We start from the raw sequence: 17664 nt of genomic DNA on the forward strand, positions 1-17664 counted from the left end.
AGTCTCATGGTATTTGGCAGGGAAGTTCAGTCTTTCAGCACTTGGTAGAATTCATAAACCCTTTGTACATAAGGGAAGGGTTTAAAAGAGATGTTTGTGAATGGCAAATTAGCATATCCTTAGCCAGCATCAGGCAAGAGAGAGTTTATTAGTAAGGTAGCAAAATATAAAAAGAAAAAATAAACAGGAAAACAATTGATGGATATGTTAAATAAAAAAGTTGTACTAAATAGGAATGTGGAAAGTAATACATGGAGAAGTAAGGGAAAGATTTAAAACAATGCTGGAAGAAGAAATACTACATCTTAATAAACGGAAAAAAAGAGTGAAACAAGTAAAAGACTGTAGGAGCAAAGGTGTAGGTTTTCAAGGATAATATTGCATACAAAATTGACCAATGTGGTACTTAAAATGGTGTGTTAAACAGTATAGGACTACTGATGCTTTTTCACTTTCAAGGGGTGTGGGGTTTTTTTGTGTGTGAGCATAGCTACCTTTCTCCATGCCTTGTAAGTGTAGTTTTTTGATTAACAGATACTGTGTTTATTTTTCAAGTCTGATTAGATGTTAGATTCACATTCTAAAATGTTCTGCATATTGTTTGGATGCTCCAAATGCGCCAAGTAACTGAGGTGACCTGCACCTTCTTTTATACTTTTACTGGAGCACTGATGTCCAGTCTTTTATTGAAACTGTGCACAGTACCTTGGGGTGTATTAACATGGTACTGATTCCTTACTGTGCTGTAGTTTACCTTTCATAAATAGCTAATCAACACTTCTAACCTTATTTAATATCTTTTCATATAAACAAAGATTCATTGTCTTATAATATATCCTTTTTTCTTTACTACTGTGGGGCAAAATGTTGTTTGCTTTGCCAGAATAAATACATAATGAAGTACAGTAAATATTTTTTGGTAATATTAACAGAAGCATGGCTTTTTATTAATGTTTTTTTCTTAAACAGCCATGCATGGAAATATGTATGAAAATATTTTGAAGGATTTAAATCTTAGGAAATATTTCACTCTAGTATAAGTAAAGTGAGAAAGCATTTAATCATTTTCCTTTCAGCCACCTTAACATCAAAAGACAACTGTCATTTGAGCAGTATAGGAAATGTAAGAACATCAAATATTTCTTTTAGAGGGGTTTAAAATTCAGTATCAGTAGAAAGAAACCTAAATTCATTAATTTATTATCCATACATTAATGTATATATTGATGTGATAAACAGTTAAAGCAGTATATGAAATAAAAACTTACCTAGGAGATACTTGATTGAAGCTTTATCTGTGCTCTGTCAGAATGTACTGAGACTCACTCAGCAGACAGGAAGCTTTTTTTCTATTTGAAATGCATTGTGCACTCTCGTCTTGTGATTTCTTTTTCCACAGCGTCTTGTTGTTTGCTGCTGCTTTGTCTTGTGGTATTGGTTGTTTCCAGTTTGTTTCCAGTTTATTTCCAGGTATCTCCAATATCTGGTTTCTTCCACATTCAGCATTTTTGTTTATTCTGCCCTAATCAGGTAACAGAAAACCTGTGAACTTTGCATCTCCTCTGCCCTCCCCCAGAAAAAGGAAAAAAAAACCCAAAAACCCCCAAAAACCCGCAAGTGCACTGACCCCAGTTAAGTCAAGTATTCAGCACCCATTTCAAAAAATCATTTCAAGATTTTGTATCCAGTAAATTCCATCTGTTCTCTGCAGCTATTCCAACATTGAAAAAAGTATTTTTTTCTACACATTTAGGTAGCCTCCACGTTTTAGATTTTTTTTGGAAAATATGCAGGATCAGTAAACATCAGGTCTTAACTTTTAACCCAGGCAACATTATTCTGTGAAGAATGATGAAGGTCTGCCTCTCTCGGCTCCTTATGCTTCTGTCAGACACAGATGTGAAATGCTGCTTTAGAACAGAGGGGAAAAAAAAAATCCTAAAGGGTGTAGTGTTTTGTCATCTCTCAGGACAGTGAGCACGCATGGCACCAATGAGTAGCAGATATGAGCTATTCAGACCAGTCACTGAACTGACAGGATGACGCTTTCATACATAATAGACCCATTAATTATTTCTTCTGATGGACAGCAGTGTCTACTAGAAGAAAAAAGCAGCAGATGATAATACTGGGTTTGATAGGTGGTCTCTATTTGAACAGCTTGTCATCCAGAAATGGATCCAAGAAAAAACCTGCTGTTTTGGGATATAATCAGGTAAAATGGACCAGAGTTGTTTTGACACGGTAGATGTCATGTATAGGGTTAACAGCTCTATTCAGGTTAAGGTCTATTCATAGCTAGCTTTTTATCAAAAAGATGTTCCAAAAGATTTGCTTTAAAAATCGTGGTTTGTGTTTTGCTTCATGTAGCCTTTCATTTGGATAATCTGGCTGTAGTCTTGTGGTTTTTCATTTATAACCTAATGTACAGGGTGAGCCTACACATTCATGGAGGTTGTGTCTTTTTTTTCCCTTTTCTGTTTTTGCCTGCAAAAAGAAACGATGTTTTAAAAAGCCATTTTCAAAGGAAGTGTATGAAGATTATGTTCACTCATTAGACTCTTTGTATCAAAGAAAGGCTTTCTGACCCACAGATCCATTTCTAATTAATTTAGAAATTTAAATCCTTCAATTTAAAGTTAATTAACTGCCATCTTGAGACTAATATGTAGGAAATAGTATATATTGAAAACTGACTTAAATGTAGTGTAAGCCCTTTGTAACTGTGTCTTTATAATGGATAAAATCTTCATGCACTGTACCAATGTTGTTAGGGGCCATGTATGCTGGTTGTGGGGGAAAATGATGCGACGTTTGGAACTTTTTCTTAGAATATAGTCTCATATGTTTCCTCTTGGAACCTTATTTACTGTAACTTTTCTTTTTAATGTATTGACAAGAAAATGTTTACCATTAACTTATTTCTTTATTTGCCTTCTATACATTGAAGGAAAAGAGGAGGTAAAATTGTGAAAGAAAATAGACTATTACTTTAGAACTCGGGTGGAACATGATCCACACCAAAAAGATGTTTGGAGAAGGGGCTACTTCTACAGTTTTCTACTTGTTTAAGTATGAAGGACCTATCTCGTAATTTTCCCTGGTCTTGTTTCATTGAAACAGCAACGTTATTTTCATCAGCCTTGTTATGAAATGATGGAGAGCATCTGGATAAAGCTTTTTTGGTTTATCCAGTCAGTAATGATAAGCGTAGTTATACCCTTATATCACATCAAACAGCCTTTGCGATGCATTTGGCCTCTGGATTGCATCGTATCTAGCTCCAGAACAAATCCAAGTCTAGTAGCATACAATCGCTGTAACTTTAAATTTAAAGTTGTCAATCTTGTCTCTTTAGATAAGGAATTGAGTTGCCAAGGATACAATGGGTACATGATGTAAAGTCCATGCTGAAAGTACTGGAATGAAACATACTTTCTGAAATAAGATTAACACTTTCTGTCTTATGATTTCTGTCCTCAAACGTACAATGAATATCTGGAATTAGTAGCCTAACCTGGTCCTTAATTTATTAGAGTATTTAATAAAGTTACTGATTCTTGTGAAACCCTTCTGAGTAATTGGTATCAGACAAGGCACAATCTTTCTCTGTGTGTGTGGCAATAAGATAACTTTATATAGCTTGTATTCTCAGATATCAGTCTCGCTTCTGCTTGCAAGTCACAAAACAGGGCACTCAAATAATCTACTCTATGATTATCCCGAAAAGAATCATAGCATTATAAAGGTTGGAAAAGGCCTCTAAGATCATCAAGTCCAATCATCTGCCCAACACCACCACGCCTACTAAAGCATGTCCCTCAGTACCACATCTACGCCCTTTTTGAACACCTGCAGGGATGGAGACTCTACCACTACCCTGGGCAGCTTGTTCCAATGCTTCACCACTCTTTCAGTAAAGAAATTTTTCCTAATATCCAATCTAAACCTCCCCTGGCACAACTTGAGGCCATTTCCTCTCATCCTACCACTAGTTACTTTGGTGAAGAGACCAACACCCACTTTGCTAGAACCTTTTTTCAGGTAGTTGTAGAGAGCAATAAGGTCTCCCCTCGGCCTGCTCTTCTCCAGGCTAAACAACCCCAGTTCCCTCAGCCGCTACTCATAAGACTTGTGCTCCAGACCCTTCACCAGCTTTGTTGCCCTCCTCTGGACACGCTCCAGCATCTCAATGTCCTTCTTGTAATGAGGAGCCCAAAACCGAGCGCAGTATTCACCATGCAGCTTCACCAGCACCAAATACAGGGGGACAATGGCTTCCCTCCTCCTGCTGGCCACACCATGTTTGATAGCAGCCAGGATGCTTGTTGGGTTTCTTGGTCACCTGGGCACAAACACAAAATAATTGAAAAATAAATGAGCCTTAGTTTTGTACACACACGTGCGTGAGTGCACACATACATATATGTGTATTAAACCCAATGTTTTTTCCCCCTTCAGAACTAGGTAAGCCAAGCTATTTGTATGTTACTATCAAAAGTTTTCTGCTGTCTCAAGCCTGGAGATGAGAGTAAACTTGGATAAGCAGCATGTTAGAGTTTAGGATATGGAATTTATCCCAACATGTTGATATGCAACCTGGGTCTAAGATAAGGAGATGATTGGTGCTAATAATTGAAATTCTGAAGATGAAGCTGGTTCAATTTTTCAATCTTGAGTAGACCACAAAGAAGAGGAATTGTATTTTGTGCATGGGGTTCTGAAAATCTTTTCTGTTTGGTCAAGCTATAACAGGAATAACCTATATATATATATGTATAAGCTTCAGAACTAAAGGGGAAAAATAAGATCTCTGGTGTAGAATTTTACTGGTATGTCTGAAGTAGCAAAGGTTCAAATGTACACATCTATACACTACATAGAGCCTATAGCCTATTTTGTGACCTGATGTTGACTATGTGGCAGTCAGTGTTGTAGTATGTGTTTAATTCTTGCAGAGTTTTATTATCTTTCACATACAGAATAGTATGATGAGGGATTTCATGTCCGTAAATAACGTTAGTTGCAATGAAGTTCTCATACTTCTAAACCAGGAGTAAGGAACCACTGACTACATCACTCTGCTTTGTTTCATTTGGTTCACCAACGTGTTATTTTTTGCATTACTTTCTGATAACAGAAAAGTTCATTTGTAGTGAGGAAAAAATCCTGTTCTTCTTGGACAGGCTTCTGTTTCAGTTCCCCCCCCGCACCTTTCTTTTTTTTAGGGGCATGGTGTTATGCATGTACATATTATAGCTCAAACCTCAAAATATCTACTATGCAGCTTTGGTTAACAATATATTGAAACTCTCCACCCAATCGGATCTAGGGTGAATAATGCAGTTGTTTTAAGAAGGTTGCTTTTTAAAAGTTGCATATGAAGTGAGCACAGAAGTCAGCTTTCTTTAAAAATGTTTTATGTTTTAAGTGCATAAGCACTTGACGTGAAAGCTCATTGAAATCTCATTGCAGCGTCGGTGAGATTTGATATTTACAGTATTAAAGCTGATTGCTTTGTGAATAGTATCAAACCCTATACTAATGTCTGTGTTAGTCCATTCATCATGATTAATAATTATGGATTCTTCAGTTATAAAAGGCCGTAACCCTACTGCATGAAAGTAATTTGTCAAACATATTAGGGGAAAAAAATTTTTCTAATAAAACTGAGTGATCACTAAAGCCACATCTCAATGAAGTGTTTTTACAAATTATAAATGTGTGTAGTAACCTCTAATGTTAATACTGCAAATAAATTTGAAAAGAAATTACAAGAAGGCATAGTGTTAGGGAATGCTTCTAAGCATTTTCCTTTTTTAGATTTTAACAATTAATTATCATTTATCTAACAAATACCCATGCACATCCCATTTTTACCTTTTTTTCTGACAGTTGTCATTTGGCTTTTATAGATCTGTATGATTATCTGTTTCAAGTGAGTTGGTAACTGTAGTGGTTGCTTCTCAGAAAAAAGCAATTTGTTTATCATAATCTTTAAACTGCTGAAAACCGACTGTTCTGAAGAAAACGTCATCGTAATTGCCACTTCTTTTGTTGCCTGCAAGTAGTCCTTGCTTTTGTGAACAAAGGTATTTTCCTACATACCCTTCAGCCTTACTCTTTTCTTCACTTTTCTGGGGGGGTGAAGTGGGGAGGCTTTTCTTTTCACCTCACATCAATAATTATTTGTTATTGCAGATTAAATAATTCTGTTTTGTCACTGGAATATGTGATTATCTTCCACTAAATTAAATTCATCTTCAAAACTTTAATTTTCAGTCATCAACATAGAATACACTGAATGTTTCTTAAAAAAAAAAAACCAATTAATGTCTATATAAATGAAAAAAGCTTTCAAAGTTAGGTTTGGGTTTTTTTATTTTTTAAAATTTTGCAGTCAATCAGGTAATCAACACCGAGTAATTTTTTACTTAAACTTAAAACCATGACAGCCTGAATCTTAGTTTTGAATTCAACAGGAATATCGACTAGCTGTCCGTGAAAGTAGATACTTTCACATTTCTTAAAATAGTAGATACTTTCACATTTCTTAAAATGAGACTATTCCTCATAAAATAAATTCCTCATAAAACCAGTTGTTCTAAACAACTCTAAACTGGTTTAGAACAACAATCTCAAAAGAGAGGTGGATTGAGATAGCTTAGAAGAAAAGGAGTTTTTGTTACCTGGGAAATGAGTATAAGTACTTAGCGCAACTCTTATAGTGTCATCTGAGAGCTTTTGTGTTTCCTAGATTTTAGTTAGGGCAGTCAGCTTTAGATGTGAGACAAAAGTGGCTTTAATATAAATCCTTTCAGAAGAAAGATAATTTATTTTCTACTTTTCTAGTGTAAGTGTTGCTAGTAGATGTATTTGGACAGAATGTTTTAACAAAAATGTAAATAATGAGGCTTTAACGTTATTTCAGGGACTGTTGTCTGCTACTAACATTTGTTGTAAATTTTATTCAGTGACACGTTATTAGAATAATACTTGCAATTAAACTATAAAATGCCTTTTTTTTGAGACAGATAAAACATGTGCCAGCATGCTACTTAGTCTTTATACTTTGTACATTTTTGTTTATTAAAATGTAACCGCCTTTTTTCCTCCACCCCCATTGTTTTAATATTAGAAACACCCAAATTTTTCTAATTTTGTCTATCACAGTATTAGGAAGGGTAAGTACTGACTGTTTCAGAAATATTTGAGCTTCAGTTATATTTTTAATATTTTATTTTCATTAATGGATCAATTTTTGTGATGTGCTATTTATTTGATTTAGTCAAATTACGGCAGGGCGCTGTTAGTGAACTCTTCAGATTGGTAAAAAATTATGAAAATTTATTGAAGATTGAAGTGTGGTTTGTTAGTTTGTGATATCTGGTGAATACGTGCTCAGCAGATGCTGTCCATATGTCTTTCAATTGAGTGCTTTTGTAGACTGTTGATGCACCAGCTGGGTTATGACCTTGGATTTAATTTGTCTTGGATTTTATAGTAATGTGGAAGGTGTCCCCTCTCACTAGTGTTTAAAGGGAGGTTTTGCAGTAAAACGTTGTGTTGTAGAGGTAAGGAGTGATAACTGTGACGACAAATTTTAGAAGAGTTTGTGGGAAGTGGTGCCAAAGATTTTCAAGTTTTGCCTGTATGCACTCTTCCTCTTTCTCTCCCAACTTGATCATTCTGGTTGCCATAACAACTTCATAATAGCAGTGCATTTGCTGCTGTAGTTAAGGTTGTGTCAGCACTTCCATTATAAGCTACTGTTTTCAGGAATTTATAATTCATCCAAAGGCTTAAAAATGACATACAGTAAGCCTAAGTAATTGATGTTAGTGTACGGTACCAACTTTTTGAAATCTGCTCTTATCTGATCTCTCATGGTATGTATAAAACAGCATATTGTTTCAAGTGTTTTTTTCTTTTTTTTAATTCAGAAGTAGCAAAATATATTTAGACTAAAACTAATTTTGACTGGTTCCCATCTGCCAGAGGTATGAGATTCAGGACGTTCCTTTGCTCTACCACAATGCTCTGTCACGCCTGTATCCAGTTAGACCCATCTGTTCCTGTTAGTTAAAAGGTTAGTGTGAACATGGTGCTTTTTCTGTGAAGTAAGAAATATATAACCTTTTTAATAGGAGAATTTCATATCTCATTAAGAAATAAGCATTTGACATAATCTATACATTTATAATTAATTTTATACTAAATAAAGACTAGCTATATTAGATGGTGGATGATTTTTGAAATGCAAGAAGTAGAGGGGGAGTCTGTGAACAAATGCTAGTCTTGAAAAAAGTCAGTTATTTATTGTAGATTCAGTTCCTGTTGTAGAATCTTAGCAAGGCATTATGCATGCTTTAATGCAGCTTTCTGAAATCTGGAGATTGTTTAACCTGGAAAACCCATCTAAGAAGTTACATGATGTGCTCCATGGTCTGTAGCAAGTGGTTCCAAGAGGAGCTTGATAAAGGGATTATTCAAGGAATTTTCCTCCACCCAAATGGATTTTTTACTCTTTTTTTTTAAAATTATTTTTTAAACACATAAGTTTCAGGCAAATTTACAAGGCACGTGACAAACTTGCTACCCTGAATAATTTTGAATTTTATACTCTTGAGGATTTATGAGGGTTGTTTGCCTTCTTTTTTTTTTTTTTTTTTACTTTTTAAACTTGCCAAATGTACGGGAAGACACTTGTCCCTAAAACAAAATGATGCCTTTTTGCTCTAGGACACCACACTATGACAGTATGTTATACAATTTTAGAAACTGCTGTGTAGCCTTGTTACTCATAAATTAGAAGGGGACAAACTTTCTTCTGCTTTTTAATCAATTAGTTGCATTTATTTTGAATCGAAGTCTTCACTGACGTAAAATTACTTGAATATGAAGCACGTATGTTGTTCTTTAGTTCATCTATGCAATTTCTTCACTGTAATAACATCTAATTGCTGGTATTTAGACATTTGTATCACTTTGGTTGACTGACATTTGAAAATATCAATAACGTGTAACTTTAAAATAAAGACTCACTTGATTTGATTCTAATGGTCCGTAGTAAGTGTAGCTATTAAATTCAGAGGGAAATTTATTTCTTTTTATTTTTAAAAGAAAAATCTAGCATAAAGTTTGAATATATTAAATCTAATTTAATCGTTCTATTTATGAAATATTTGTTTAAGTATATTCTGTCCTGAAGAAAGATTGTGGGTACTTCTTAACTGAAAAATACAAATAGTTTTTTAAAAGCTCATTGATGTCTTTGGCACAGATTTTCTGTTTGATTCTAGATAGCCTGGATTTCCGATGTCCAAACAATTTACCATCTTTTTATTGCTTTGCTTTTTAATGTATTTTCACCTGCCCTTCCAGAAGCCAACTAATTTTTAGCCATTATTTTTTTACATGATTCACAATATTGATTTTGAAGTGTTTTGTCTGCAACTGAATCTTAGATTTTACAGCCAAAAACCTGTAAATGTTGCAAGAAAAAACACTTAACTCCTGAATAAAGGAATTACCTTTGAAAATCTACATCATCATGGTAGTTGCAAATTGTATCTCTTTTTCTTGGTTTTATAGAAGCCTACATTTGTTGTCTTCTCATCTTCTGTTAGTTTCTACTTTTACCCCCTTCCCCACCCGATTCCCTGAATTTCTGGAGCTTTAAATTTCAGAGAGTTCTTTTATCTGGAGGATTAATTTTAAACCTTAGCCTGAGTGATTTATTCACCTTGGTTGCTTTCCAAGTTGTGTTTTGTTTTGATTTTCATTTTAAAAGATTTTGGCCTCTCTCAGATTTGTGGAAATATTTGCAGATTTCATAGCTAGCAGAACTGGTGGTATCTCGTCTCTGTAACTTCTTTCCTTTGAGTAAATGTTCAAAGACAATCCTAGCATAATATTAGTTTGGTACTTTTCTTCATAGTTCACTACAGGTGAGAGTGAATATTGAAAGGAGTAGTTTAACGTTGCAGACTGTGGGTAAATAATAGTCTGTCTGCATTTCTTTTGAAATATGTAATGCAACACTGTGGAGGTATTAAACTCACATTAGTTAAAAGGGTTTGCTAGAAGTTCATTGTACCAAAAATCTCTCTCTTCTGACAACGAAAATTGGGTAAAAGATGAGGCTTGATGTCAGTTGCATTTTTAAACAGCATTATAAAACTAATACTAATAAAGTCTGGGTTCTTAGGTCAGGTTGCTCCAAAAGCTCTTAAATTTTTTGTCCAAAGATATGTAGTATGTTGATTTTCAGTGTTTTGGGGATTAGGCAGCACACTGTCTGATAAAGAGCCCATCCCTAGCTCTCCTGTAGGCTTCCTTTGAGTACTGGAAGGCTGCTATAAGGTGACCCCAGAGCCTTCTCTTCTCTAGGCTAAACAAGCCCAACTCTCTCAGCCTGTCTTCTTATGGGAGGTGCTCCAGCCCTCTGAGCATCTTTTGAGGCCCTCCTATGGACTTGTTCTAACAGAGCCGTGTCCTTATTGTGCTGAGGACTCCAGAACTGAATGCAGTACTCCAGGTGAGGTCTCATGAGAGCAGAGTAGAGGGGCAGAATCACCTCCCTTGACCTGCTGGTCACAGTTCTTTTGATGCATCCCAGCATATGCTTGATAGCTCGATTCTTTTCCATTTTAGTCAGTGTTTCAGTGTTTGTTTAATGAATTCTAGGATTTGAGCTTTGTCTACTTGTGGAGGAGGGATCAGAATTGTTTCTCAGGAGGAGGGGAAAAAACCAAACACATAGAAGGTGATGCCTCTTCTAAGTTAATCAGTGAAAACAGGTTTTGTAGGGTTGATTTGTTTTTCCCAGGGATTTATTGCTGCAGATTTGTAAACTGGAAAAAAAACCCTGTAGAACCCCTTTATAACCATTTATGACTGATTCCGTACTGTAACTCAATTAATGAACTGTTTTTAAAATTATTTTAGAATTTTGAGAAAGATTGTATTTTGGTACCCATTTTATCTCTGATTTTCAGGATGCTGTATTTGAGGGAACTACTAAGGGAAGGAGGGAAAAACAGAAGATAATGGGTATTGTTTGCAACATAGTCCATCAAGTAACTATCTACACTTCAACATTAAATAAGCAAAAGACGGACAAAATAACCTATATCTAATGCATTACTTACTTGTTTGCATACTAAGTGTTTTAATTATGCTCAGTTACAATTTTCTAAATTGCATTTTTAAAGGTTTGTCAATAAAGATATCCTAGTGACAAGTAGTCTCTTGGTGAGTAGTGCTGGGATAATCCAAATAGCATCTTCAAACGTCTGTTTGGGCATGCAACTCTGGTTTTGTCACTGAAACTACATGTTAAATGGTGTTCCTTATACCTTTAGCTTTTGATCAGTGGCTAGTGCTTCTTTACACGTCTGGACTGGGAATGTACAGTAGGAAAGACACAATAACTTTTAATGCCTATCTAATTATTTAAATGGTACTTTACTGTAATTGTTTTGTATTTCTGTTCAACTGGGGAATTATGAAAATATTATACTTAGTGTTTGCATTGTGTGATTTTTTTTTTTTGAGTGACTCAATGTATGAACGCATTTGTCAGCTGGATTATGAATATCATGCTTTATGCCTTATCTCAAACTTATTTTTAATGAATCTTTGTATTTTCTTTCAATTACACAAGTGTCAGGTCTCAGAGGAGAGCACAAGACTCATGCTTCTGTTATTCACTGCATGATCTCTTGCCACACTGCAAGCATCCTGCATACTGGCAGCAAAAGACTCTCTCTCAGTGCCCTTCTGTCAGCCCACGTGTGAAGCATTCTTGGGTAGAAAATGAAAGATTTGAGACTACAAGAGTGACGAGCATGAAGAGCTAGGTGAGAGGCAATAGGGCTGTGCAGAGGCGCAAAGGAAGCCTCGGGCCACATCTTGCAGTTGCGATACGTGTAGGACTGGGACATGGGTATTACAGGAGCTGACACAGCTGTATGCCCGCGTTATCACTGAACTGGATTGCCCATTCCCATTGTTTTGTCTAATGCGTCCACCTTCTACAGTGGATTCTAGTATGCTTCAAAAAACTGCTTTTTGGGAAAGCCTATCTTGTTGATTGCCACTTTAAAATAGAGCCAAACATTAAAATTCAGCGCTTGCAAATTAATATGTCTATTCAGTTACAATGTCTCTGCCAGAGACATGACCAGTTGTGTGATAAGAAGAAACAGGAAGTTAAGCTGTGATTCTGTTCTTCCTGAGCCTTTGAGTATCTTGGAATTTTCAGGCTTTGCTTTCTACTGGGTATTTGAATGGAGAAGGGTTCCGTGAAGCTCTACCCTCAGATGGAATTCACTCTGTATGCAGGTGACAGTTTTGTTCTTCCTTCCTTTGTCTCTCTAGGAGGTTCTATGACCAGCCTTTTCAGGATGGTGCGTCTTCCCAGTTACCTGATTTTTACAATTTGAATTATTTTTTTGGGGGATAGCTAGGCAAGAGGCTTTTTTTATTTTTAAGTCTGGGGTGGAAGGATGGGAAAGATGTTACAGTATGATGAGAGACAGTTTAAGAGAGACACATAAAAATTAGAAAATAAATCTTAGAATTTAGAAGTTGACAGTTATCTCTCCACTTCAGCCCTTTTTTTTTTTTGGCTGGTCTGGGAAATGTAGAATAACCACTTTCTTAGAAGCAAATGAGACCTGTGAAACAGCTGCATGCTCTTTTGGTGTCTTTTGGAACAGATCAGAGGAATAAGAGCAATTTCATGCACTTTTTCAATCTGAGTTAATAAGAATATTTTGAGACTATTTTGTGTATTATTTGAAACTGTTAAAAGACATTTAAGTGGCTTTTTTTTTTTAATATCATACATTGAATCTATTCATGCTTCAGTGACCTCCCTTTCCATTATCCACTTTCCTGTTAGTTTTTGCAGGTTTTGTTACTGAGCTATTTTAAATATATTTAAAAATATCTAAAGTATATTATGGCTGATAGTGTTTTCTTCCTAGGAAGAAAGAAGTGCTGTTTCTTTAACTAATTAAAGATGACATTTACCTCTAACAGCCTAAGAGATGTTGCTATCTGTAGGAATACCTTGGTGAATATTTCAGGCATTGAAGCTAGTCCGGATGAGGATGGCCGAGTACAAAATATATCTTCTGTTATAAAGCATGGTTTCTTTTGATCAGATGATCTGCTTCTGAAAGTAAAAGAGATGGTGGATGTTCTGTTTGTATTACATACAGAATATAGTTGTATAATTGGAATAAGAGTCAATTGAAATGTATGTTGCGCATGTTGATTTAGACATTTGATTTCCCGTGTGTGTTCCAAATTACTGTAATCTTCTATGCAGAGTGTGCTGCTAGGGCAACTTCAACATTTAGTGTAGTATTTTGAAATAATCCGTAGGATATTCATTCAGAAATGTTAAATTAAACCTCAGTTAAAGAGTGGAAACAAAATATGGCCATTTGGAAGTACTTTATTGGATCTTCCTGGAGTAAACAAGCACCTTCTTGGGTGAGAAAGATATTCAGAAAAATGACATTTGAGTAATCAAATGTAGAAGACTTGTTTCAGGTAAGCTTTGATTTTACATTACTGACAGTGATTTTAAAATAGTATTTTTTGGTATGAATTAGGTTTTTCTAATAAATTTTATCATTTATACTTGAATTTATACTTGTATAAGAACTATAATCTTGTAGCTGCTTCTTTAGTGAATAACAATGAGTGATAGCATGTGTTTAATGGAGTATAAAGAAGAAACATCTTGAAAGCTGAAAATAAATGCTAGCGTTTAGTTCTTGTTTTGAAGTTGGATTTTAATTTTTTTAACAAATCAAGATTTTATTCAAGCTTTGTTTTATGGCAGTCAGTAAGGAAAGCTTTAGATAGAGTCAGAGGTTCAGGTCCTTTGCTGGGAATTCTGTGAATGACTGTTGGGTGGACAGTGATCTTTAAATGCCATCAGATTTCATCAGATTACATCAGATTTTTTAAAATGAAGTTAATTTATTTTTTTTCTTAATAAAACTAAGAAATTAAATAATAGGAAGCTGATATTGAACATTTCTTCTGCAAGTATGACAGACCCAATTCTTTTCTGGTGTAACTGGTTGCATTTTAACAGCAGTAATGCCCATCTGCTTCTCAGGGTTTCTTGGCAACTGCACTGCACTAAAAATTATAAATGCTTCACATGATACTGCAAGTTGTATAATTTTTGATTTACTGAAACCCATATTGGAACACGCTGTTCTAACAAACTCTAACTAGATGTAATACGTATTTATATTTTTTCGTGAGTTTGGCACTGAATTTTCTCAACATTTATGATTAAATAATACATCTCTTACTTAGAAACTTTGGCACTCAACGCAGAAAAGTGGGCTACTGTAGGATGCATGTATTAATTTGTAAATTATTCTTTCACTGGGGTCATGCCTTTAAAAATGAGATGTATTAACTTGTTCAGTTACAAAACTATTGTAAGTTTATTTATCATGATGAAAAATCAGATGACAGGGTGTTTGCCATAATTATGTTGACCTTCCCATTTTTGAACTTGTGAGCCCTAACTGTTGTTTTGGTGGAAAACCCAGGAAAATCATTTGAGAGTGTGAAGACTGGAGGAAAATAAAGAAAGAAAATTGAAACTTTTTATAAGCAAGACAAACAAAGTACAGAAACTCTGAATTTGGCCTTACAAAAGAGATTACTCAGCGGTTTCTAAGGCATGTGCATATATTTTTGATACTTTGATAGGGACAGAAGAAAGGAGGTGATCTTGATGTGTCATCAAGGAACAGAAGAAGAGTCTGATGTGGCAAAAAAAGCAGAGTGGAGGCGTGCAAGGGCTCTAGGATAAGAGTAATTAAAGACACCATTCTTTTCTAATTATCTCTGCTACTAGTTGTGCTGTACGTTTTTGAACTAATATGAGCAAAGAAAATAAGGAAAGCTGCTGAGTAGAGAAGAAAATTGTCAACATGTGAACACAGGAAAAATGGATGCTTCAAATGTCTTTTTTTTTGCATTAATTCTCACTAACTCAATCCCCTCTGACTGGATAACTAACATATTTGATGGCATTTGGAAGCAGGGTCTATTAGAGAATTCTGGAAAAGTTGTCAGGTTCAAAAGGCCATTTTGTTTCACTTTATTTTATTAGGGAGGAAGAGTATTCTTCTTCTGTTTTACTTTGCCCTAAGCAACTTTTTGTGACCACTTATGGAGATGTAATGCTATGTGATGGACCATCAGTCTGAATAACTACAACTATTCTAAGATTGTAAAGGAAAATAAGATGAAATTTGGGATTTATACTTTGCATGTTTGATGATAGAAGCTGTATGGTTATTATAGGATCACAGGATAATTCAGGTTGACCGAGTCCCCAGGAGGTCTCTAGTCCAACCTCTTGAACAAGGCAAGGTCAGATAGAGTTGCTCAGCGCTTCCGCTAGGAACCTCAAAAGCTGGCAACTCGTGATGGAGAGGTTTTTCCTTATATCCAATCTGAACTTCTCATTTCAGTTTATCTCTTTTGTTTCTTTTCCTCTCCCTATGCACATCAGACAGTCTGGCTCCGTCATCCTGATAACCTCCCTCTAGGTATTGACAGACTGCTGTTAGGTCCCCCTCAAAGCCATCTCTTTTGCAGGCTGAACAAGGCTGGTTCCCTCAGCCTCTCCTCTAAGGGCAAGTGCTCCAATCCCGAGCCATCTTCCCGGCCCCCGGTGTCTCTAGTGGGGGTATAAAACGGACTGCAGTATTCTCAGTGTGATTCAGCGAGCCCTGAGTGAACACTTGTGGCACTTTGCTGCCTGGGAAGGCCCCCATTGCAGTCAGGCAGCTGCAGCCTGGACGCATCTTCACGTAATATAACAAGTCCATTGCAGTGGGGTAGGTTTTAGGTTCAACGTGGAAGAAAAAAAAAAATCATTCTTATGTGAGAACAAAAAAACATTTTTAGAAAACTCCGAGGAGCATGTGTCACTTAAGGTCTGCCACAATTAGGAAAAACATCTTCCAGAAACGACATAGGAATAGGTGAGCCTGCTCGGGAAGGAAAAAGGTCTTGGTGATCACATGAAGCCTGGTCAAGTGATTTCACAATAGTCTGAACAGGAACACAATCCTCCCCTTATTTTCTTTCTAAATGTTAGTAGCTGTTAAAGCTAACATTGCATAATTATGTGTGTAGGGCTATGTTCATTCATACATACCATAAGCTGTAGAAATGGAAATAGAGGAAAATGTGTTACCAATTTTCTTCTGTGTCCCATTTCAATCTGCGTATCATAAACTGATGTAGTATTAAAGTTCAGTTCTGATGCAAGACTTGTTTAGAAGTACCCTTTTATATTTCTCACAATTCATGATGTTGTTTCCATCTTTTCTTTGATTATTGCTATATCGTTCTTATATATTGTTATATGCTTATAAAGTGTTACCATATCACCAACAGCTGAAAGAAAAAGCAACTGATGCCACTGGCAGTCCTAGAAATTATGACTTCTACTTCTTTGCTGTTTCTTTTCATCATCTGCCTTTTGGAGATTTATTTCAGAATCAGATTGGTTATATTGTCATCTTATTAAATCTTCTTTGAGTTAATAACCTGAAATATAGTGAGCTTGATTTAAATTGTGCACATGATTATAATAAAGGGTACAACTGTCATGGTAATCAAATGAAATTAAATTATATACCAGGCTTCTAGTTGATGGTAATTCTGTATTTTTTAATTTTCATTACAAAGCAATAAATAAACTTCATTAGAAATCTTTGTTAGAAATTAGGAGCTATCCCTCTTGTCATTTATGTCCATTTAATTGAAAGGCTTTAGAGTATTTAGCACCAGTATCAGAAATAGGAAAACTGTATTCTGTGTGGAGTGATACTGCAGGATGATGCTTGTCTCTGAGGAAGCAGAAATCTACCCTGGAAAGACTTTTCTTCCTCCCCTACAGCATCAAACAAAATACAAATCAAAGTACAGCTGTCCCATGTGTTCTACTGTTTTTGGCAAGTGTGTGTGTAATGTAGTGAGGATGAGGCTTGCTACTGCTTTCCATGCTTGATCAACATACATACATTAATTGTTGTGTTTAGGCAGACATTAGATAACAATACCAAAATAGTAAAAATGGAACATAGTAATAAAAATGTACTTAACACCTCATTCTTTCCTCTGCACCCCAAATTAACAATTCAGTCAATACAAGATTTTTTCCCCTGAGTCTTGACTGTCCTTTACATTGAAGAAAAATTGATAGACATTGCTTCTGCTATGCTTGTGTTCTTAGAAACACTTTAGTATGACTATATGAGAAAACCCTTCCATTTGTCATTTGTATGTTTAAAAGGGACAAATAATTAATCAAATATAATTTCTGCTTTGAGGAATTTGATAAACTTATATGTTTTGCACTAAGCTTTAAGAACTTAAAAGTAAAGCTCTAAGTATCTTGTGTGTGTGAATAATTGTCTTTGCATAAATAATCTTGCTGAATAAATATACTATACATTTATGTTTGTTTAATATTATATAGGTATTTACCTGAGTGTTCTGTTAATGCTACAGGAAAAGCAAATAAGTCACATCCAATACTAAAACAGAATCTTATTTAAATACAAACCCAAACTATTAGGAAATAAGGTCAGGATG

At 35.3% G+C, this 17664-nt stretch overlaps 2 protein-coding genes across 5 annotated transcripts in view; one reads left to right on the top strand and one right to left on the bottom strand.

The window, feature by feature from the left end:
• CHRM5 (cholinergic receptor muscarinic 5) overlaps positions 1 to 2084 on the bottom strand; it is a 50914-nt gene extending 48830 nt beyond the window's left edge. Inside the window, exons 1-2 of one of the 2 annotated variants that reach the window (XM_054069062.1) lie at positions 1628 to 2084; positions 1269 to 1517 (exon numbers count right to left, since the gene is read on the bottom strand). The gene's annotated coding sequence lies outside the window, so the exon portion shown is untranslated. Of the gene's footprint in view, positions 1 to 1268 lie in introns of both variants that reach the window. The other variant, XM_054069061.1, reaches the window with a different exon arrangement.
• AVEN (apoptosis and caspase activation inhibitor) overlaps positions 1 to 17664 on the top strand; it is a 96222-nt gene that overhangs the window by 42323 nt on the left and 36235 nt on the right. The window lies entirely within an intron of this gene.

The sequence above is a fragment of the Cuculus canorus genome, chromosome 5, assembly GCF_017976375.1.
Source record: "Cuculus canorus isolate bCucCan1 chromosome 5, bCucCan1.pri, whole genome shotgun sequence".
Lineage (NCBI taxonomy): Eukaryota > Metazoa > Chordata > Aves > Cuculiformes > Cuculidae > Cuculus > Cuculus canorus.